The sequence below is a fragment of the Panicum hallii genome, chromosome 5 (genome assembly GCF_002211085.1).
Source record: "Panicum hallii strain FIL2 chromosome 5, PHallii_v3.1, whole genome shotgun sequence".
NCBI classification, from domain to species: domain Eukaryota; kingdom Viridiplantae; phylum Streptophyta; class Magnoliopsida; order Poales; family Poaceae; genus Panicum; species Panicum hallii.
The window spans coordinates 17,358,717-17,366,286 of NC_038046.1; positions in this window are offsets into that span (position 1 = coordinate 17,358,717).

Consider the following 7,570-nt stretch of genomic DNA (forward strand, 5'->3'; position numbering starts at 1 on the left):
TAGTAGTGTGGGTGTTAGTTGTAATCCTCGCGATAGTGGCGCTTCACTGCCCATTACCGCGTAGAGTTGTACGGTGATGTACCATCTGATGTAATAAAAGTGTTATCAGCCTCCTGGGACTGATAAATCGACACTTTTAAGTCTTCCCTGATGGGGGGGACGCTTCAGGTGGTATCAGAGCCGTAAGCTGGCCGTAGGACGTGACCCTAGGAGCGAGACCCCTTTTCAAGCCCCAAAACTTGTCCCGATTTAGAAATTTTCTGCAAACACTCACCCCTGGTCTTTGCCTTGTTCCAGATGGCTGGCAATGGATGGGTTAGCGGAATCTGCCACGCAGAGCCTGGCCTCCCCAAGTTGCTATTGCTCAGCCTGGAACGCGTCGGGGTTATGGAACCACCGGAGTATGCCTACCGTGAGTACATCGCCGGAGGCACCCTTCGGTGCGACACAATGGTTTTTGTGGAGAAAAGCACCCGCTACCCTGATGTGGACCCTTGGTTCATCTCCACCACTGGCTTCCGCTTCCCCGACACCTATCGAAAGGCCGCTCGTAAAGCCCTGCGACGACTGCGTGTGCTCTACAGGCACCACCTTCAGCGGACTCCTATGGGATTTTTCCCACCCGCTGAGGGAAGAGGGCGCACTTGGATTGCCCGAATGAGGGGACTTGGACGAGAAGAAGAAGACCTGGAAGACACGGTTTCCCACCTGTCCATCTACCTCACTGGCTTAGATGCACTCTACCGTGAGCAGGCGGCACAACTGAAGCAGCTAATCCATGGGGTTGAAAAGTTAACCCAGGAGTTAGAGGAACAACGGACAAGAGCCGCAAACGCCGAGTATTCTTTAGCCGCCCTCCAAGCCCAGATGCAAGAATACGAGAACCGCAACGGAATAGGTGGATGGATAGAGGAAGAAGAAGAAGAACCCATGGAAACCCATTGGGATAAGGGTACTCAGACCGAAAACGAGATGGATCAGTTCCTTCCAATAAAGAAGCGCTCTATTAGGACTGAGGAAGAATCCCCATGATAGGATTAGCGCCCCTAGCCAAAACCCTACCCTAATGATCACGTATCCATGAAAACTGTACCACCCTTGTTGTAATAATAAATATCATCTGCTCCCTTTTGCACCTGTACCAGGTTATTTACCCTGTTCCTGTTTCAGATGGCTGAGGAAGGATGGACCCAGGGCGATTGCCAAGCTGCACCTGGATTCCCCAGCCTCTTGATCAACACCCTGGAAGACCTTGGCGTTACGGAGCGCCCAAGGTACTACAGCCGAGAGTACGAGCACCATGGTACCCTCCGCTGCAGGGTGATCCTGGTCATCGCCAGGAGCAACCGCTACCCCGACATCCAACCTTGGCGAGCGACCGCCACAGGGTTTAGACACCAAGACACCTACCCCTTGGCCATCAGAAAAGCACTCCGTTATTCGTGCCGGATTTTTGAAGAGCACCTCACCCCCACGCCAGCGAAGTTCTTCCCGCCGGCCATCAGGACCCCAGTCTGGGAAGCACGCATGAGAAACCTAGAACGACGTCGCCACGAAGAAGGCCCCCTGTACCAAGTGGCTACTTACCTAGCCGCCCTGGACCAACTCTTTGATGAGCAAGCCAACCTTCTAAGGGAGCAGACCCATCGAGCCGAGCAAGCAGAGCTCGCGGTGAGGATACAGCAGATCCGAGCCGCCCATGCCGAGGCGAGAGCCGCAGCCGCGGTCAGTAGCGAAGTAGTCGCCCAAGAGAGCCTCAGGCAAGCCCGAGACCGGCGTATGCAAGATTGGACCCAAAGCGGAACACCTGTCCCGGCGATTGGGGAAGACCATGTTTTACTCGGGACGCCCATCATAGGATGGGGACCCCTTTTTGGAAACACACAAGCCCCACCCGGAAACCCTGAAAGCTCTGCTGCCGCCGTCGAAAGGGATGCTGAAGCGCAACCCCTGGCCGGTGGAAACCCAGAGGACGGCGAGCAAGGATCACTCGCGCTCTCCGCCCCAGAAGAAGGCCTGCCCCGTGAGTAAAATGACCGGCGCCACCCTAGTAATGTGTCCCCAGCCACTTTTGTTGTGGTGCCTGATCCCAGACGAGTAGTACGAGACCTAGCCTTACCCTAAGTTGTAACCCCCCTTGCAGTAATAAAATGGTTTGTGCTTGTTGTTTGTGATGTTGTGTGCTGGTATGTTGTGTGCTGATTGTTTATATGAGTACCGGCAGAAGGTAGATTCTGCCTTATATATATACGAATTAGACAACTTAAACATCACATAATTGTAACCCCACTCTACCCAATCAACAGGTGACCCCCCGGAACGTCGCGAGGGCCTCTCGTGGCCGGAACCCCATAGCCGCTAGTGTCGGAGCACATCCCGTTGAACAAGATCTTCCCCAAGGAGAACAGGAAGTAAGCCAGAACCGAGGGGGAAGTCAAGAAGGAGAACAACTACCACCACCCCCACCCCTCGGAGACCTGGCGCAAATCATCCATAAACAGACCCTCATACTGGAGACTCTGGCGAATGCCCTTATTAACCGGCAGCCACGAGGGCAGAATATAAACGACAAGCTGACGACCTTTCTAAGGACCAAGCCACCTACCTTCGCCGGATCCTGCAACCCGTTGGATGCTGATGACTGGTTGCGAGTAATTCAGAGGAAGCTCGAACCATTCGAATGCCAGGACCGGGATAAAGTCCTTCTGGCAGCCCACCAGCTCACCGGAACAGCATTATCCTGGTGGGAAAACTATTGTGCCGCAGCCGAAGATGCCTCTACCATCACCTGGCGAGAATTCGTAAGGGAGTTCCGCCGCTACCACATCCCTTCGGCCACTATGAAGCGCAAGGCGGATGAGTTCCGCGCACTACAACAAGGAAGCATGACGGTGGAAGAATACACCCACCGGTTCATAGAATTGGCCCGGTACGCGCCGGAAGAGGTGAACGACGACGATAAAAAGCAAGACATGTTCAAGAAGGGGTTAAGCCCAGAGCTCCGGACCTTGCTTACTCCCCAGATCTATCCAGACTTTAACACCCTGATGAACAAGGCTATCCTCACAGAAAGGGCCAAAGCTGAAGAGAGAAAGGATAATAAACGCAAATTCCTGGAAAGTAAGGCCCGCCAACAGGACCGCTTCCAAAAGCCGAGGAACTCCAGCTACACTACACCGAGATCTCAGGCCCCGATGCAGTATAGAACTCAGTCTCAAGTGACAGGATCACAGGCCCCGCCTAGAAGCCAGAATACCATGAGGGCCCCACAGAGCAATGCAAGTCTGGCCGCCTCCGACAACAACAATGTTAGGGCCTGCTTCAACTGCCGCGAGATAGGGCATTATATTGCCAATTGCCCTTACGCCAAGAATAAGCCGGCCACATCAGCCTTCTCCAACTCGGTGAATGGACCCAGACCAGCCCTGACCGGTGCCAACCGAGTGCCTATCCGCAACAACGACAACAGCCAGCAGACGAAGCAGCCCCAGCAATCATTTGGACGAGCCCGCGTCAATCACATCGACGCGCAGGAGGCTCAAGAGGCTCAAGGCGTAGTGCTCGGTGAGTACCTAGTCAACTCAGCTCTGGCAACAGTATTATTTGATTCTGGAGCATCGCACTCGTTTATATCCTCGAGCTATGTGGAGAAACACAAAATACCTACAGTACTACTAAAAACACCCCTATTAACCCGGACGCCTGGAGGCGACATCAAATGTCAATTAGGTTGTCCACGGGTAAGGATCAATTTAAGTGGGGTAGACTTCCTAGCAGATTTGGTAGTACTTAAGTCTGGGGGGATAGACGTGATCCTTGGGATGGACTGGTTAAGCCAACACAATGGTCTCATAGGCTGTACCGACAAAGTGGTACACCTAACAAACCCTGAAGGAATACAAGTGATCTGCCATACTCGAGATAGTAAGTTTGACCCAATGGTGTTTAGCATGGAAGCCAAGCCCTTAGAAGGAGTCCCGGTAGTGAACGAATACCCAGATATTTTTCCCGAGGAACTCCCCGGTATGCCACCAGACAGGGATATAGAATTCGTCATCGACCTTATCCCCGGAACCTCCCCTATAGCCAAGAGACCCTATAGGATGGCAGCTTCTGAGTTAACGGAATTAAAGAAACAACTAGAAGAACTGCAGCGAATTGGATTCATTAGACCAAGCTCATCGCCATGGGGAGCCCCAGTTCTGTTTGTCAAGAAGAAGGATGGGAGTATGAGGTTGTGCGTAGATTACCGGGCACTGAACGAGGTTACCATTAAGAACAAATACCCCCTCCCCAGGATTGATGACCTGTTCGATCAGCTAAAAGGAGCCAAGTACTTTTCCAAGATCGATCTAAGGTCAGGATATTTTCAGCTCAAGATTAGAGAAAGTGACATCCCTAAGACAGCTTTTGTCACCCGCTACGGGCAGTTCGAGTTCACCGTAATGTCCTTCGGACTAACCAATGCCCCTGCCTATTTTATGAACCTCATGAACAAAGTATTTATGGACGAGCTGGATAAGTTTGTCGTAGTCTTTATTGACGACATACTTATCTACTCCAAGAGTATTCAGGAACATGAGCAACATCTGCGGGTAGTATTGGAAAAGCTGAGAACACATAGGTTATATGCCAAGTTCAGCAAGTGCGAATTCTGGCTGGAGAGAGTAGCTTTCCTTGGTCACATTCTAACTGCGGAAGGCGTAGTAGTGGACCCAGAGAAGGTCGAAGCAGTTTCCAACTGGCAGCGACCGACTAATGTTAGTGAAATCAGAAGCTTTCTTGGATTAGCCGGGTACTATCGAAGATTTATCGAAGGATTTTCCAAGATAGCCCGACCCATGACGGAACTTCTTAAGAAGGAGAAGAAGTTCGCCTGGACAGAAAGTTGTGAAAGAAGTTTTCAAGAGTTGAAACAAAGGTTGACAACCGCCCCAGTGCTGACCCTACCGGACATCCATCGGGATTTTGTCATTTATTGTGATGCATCCCGACAAGGATTAGGGTGTGTGCTGATGCAAGATGGGAAAGTCGTTGCATATGCCTCCCGCCAACTCCGGAACCACGAGCAGAACTATCCGACCCATGACTTAGAATTAGCAGCCGTAGTGCATGCCCTCAAGATCTGGAGGCATTACTTGATCGGGAATAAGTGTGAGATTTACACTGACCATAAGAGTCTGAAGTACATCTTTACCCAACCGGATTTGAACCTGAGGCAGAGGAGATGGCTGGAGTTAGTTAAGGATTACAATTTGGAAATCCATTATCACCCCGGAAAGGCGAACGTGGTAGCCGATGCCTTAAGCCGGAAATCCTATGGACCCAAGGATGACAATCTGCGCGAGGAAATGGCACGATTAAATGTGCACATTGTTCCTCGAGGTGCCAGCCAAGTGCTAAATGTTCAGTCGACACTAGAAGATGGGATTAGAGAGGCCCAACGATCGGATCAAGAGTTAATGAAAATCCGCAAACAAACCGGAGAAAACAAAGCGCCAGGTTTCAGAGTGGACAATAAGGGGACGTTATGATACGAGGATAGAATTTGTGTTCCCCAGAATGGAGATTTTCGGCAATTAATCATGGACGAAGCCCATAACTCAGCCTACTCCATCCACCCAGGATCCACCAAAATGTATATGGACATAAGGCAAAAGTATTGGTGGAACGGGATGAAAGCGGATATTGCACGATTTGTGGCACATTGTGATACCTGCCAAAGGATCAAGGCCGAACACCAAAAGCCGGCAGGATTATTGCAACCCTTGCCTATCCCGGTCTGGAAATGGGATGAAATAGGAATGGACTTTGTAGTGGGTCTACCTAAAACACAGAAGGGACACGATTCCATATGGGTAATAGTGGACAGACTCACTAAGTCGGCTCATTTCATACCTGTACGAACCACTTACGGTGGAGAAAAGTTGGCAAAGCTTTATGTGGAGAACATAGTAAAGTTACATGGAGTGCCTAGCAGAATTGTCTCAGATAGAGGGACCCAATTTACGTCTAGGTTTTGGAAAAGCCTGCATAAAGCTATGGGTACTAAGCTAGACTTTAGCTCCGCATACCACCCACAGACGGATGGTCAAACCGAAAGGATGAACCAGATTATGGAAGATATGCTGAGAGCATGTGTCCTGACCTATGGAAATGATTGGGAGCAAAGTCTGCCTTATGCAGAATTTTCGTACAATAATAGTTACCAAGCCAGCTTGGGCATGTCGCCATTCGAAGCCCTTTATGGAAGAAAGTGCAAAACTCCCTTGATGTGGTCGGAAGTTGGAGAACGTGCCCTAGTAGGACCCGCACTTATAAAGGAAGCAGAAGAGAAAGTAGCGGAGATCCGCGAGAAATTGAAAGCAGCCCAGTCGCGACAAAAGAGCTACGCAGACAAGAAGAGGCGGGAGATAAGTTTCAATCCAGGGGATTTTGTTTATCTCAAGGTCTCACCTATTCGAGGGACGCGAAGATTTCAGGTACAAGGAAAATTGGCCACTCGATACATTGGACCATATCGAGTTCTGAAGAAAGTCGGAGCAGTGGCGTACCAACTAGAGCTACCAGGAGAAATGTCAGATATACACCCAGTATTTCATGTTTCGCAATTAAGAAGGTGTTTTAGAGTACCCGAGGGAGAACACGTACAGGTGGAAACAATAGACCTACAGCCGGACCTACGATACCAGGAAGTGCCGGCCAAAATTTTGGACACTGTCACTAGGAGGACACGAAACTCCGAGGTACGGATATGCAGAGTTCAATGGAGCAGACACGGAGTAGAGGAAGCAACCTGGGAACGCGAGGAGGCCCTAAAGAAGGAATTTCCCCATCTGTTTAGAAGCGAGCCAAATCTCGAGGACGAGATTCATTTAAGTGGGGTAGGTTTGTAACGCCCTGAAAATTTACCAAAGTAAATCACGCGCTAGAGTGTTTCAATTAAAAATCACCCGTTGCCGAAACCCTAGCCCTAACCCCTTCTGACCGACACTAATCTCTTATCGCCGTCCCATCCCGCGCCGTCCGGAGACCTGCCGCCTGCGCGCGATCATTCACCGCAGTTAGCGCCGGCGCGACTTCTTTTCCTCGCGCGAATACCGCGCGCGTGGCCGACCGGCCGCGGCTGCGGCCGCGATTGGCGCCGACGCGTCTTCCTTTTCCTCGCTGTTCTCCTCGCGCTACGCGCTTCCCCGCGCGTGGCCGACCGGCCGCGGTCACCGCCGCGACCGGCGCCGGCACTTCTCCCTCCCTCTTTTTCTTTTCTCTCTTCCTCCCTATTTCTTTTCCTTTCCTTTTTTTTTCCTTTTCTTCCCTTTCCCTTTTTCCTTTTCTTTCTTTCCTTTTTTTCTTCCTTCCCTCCCTTTTCTTTTCTCCCTCCTTCCTTCCTGCTCCTCCCTCTTTTCCCTCTGTTCCCGAGCGCTACACGCCGCGCGCCGCCGTGCCGCTCACGCGCTCGCCCCCGCGTGCCCCGCGTGGCCGTGCGCCACGCCGTGCGCCGCGCCGTGCCCGCGCCCTGCTCTGGCCCGCGTCTCGCCGCGCCGCACGCGCACGCACGCGCGCCCGGCCC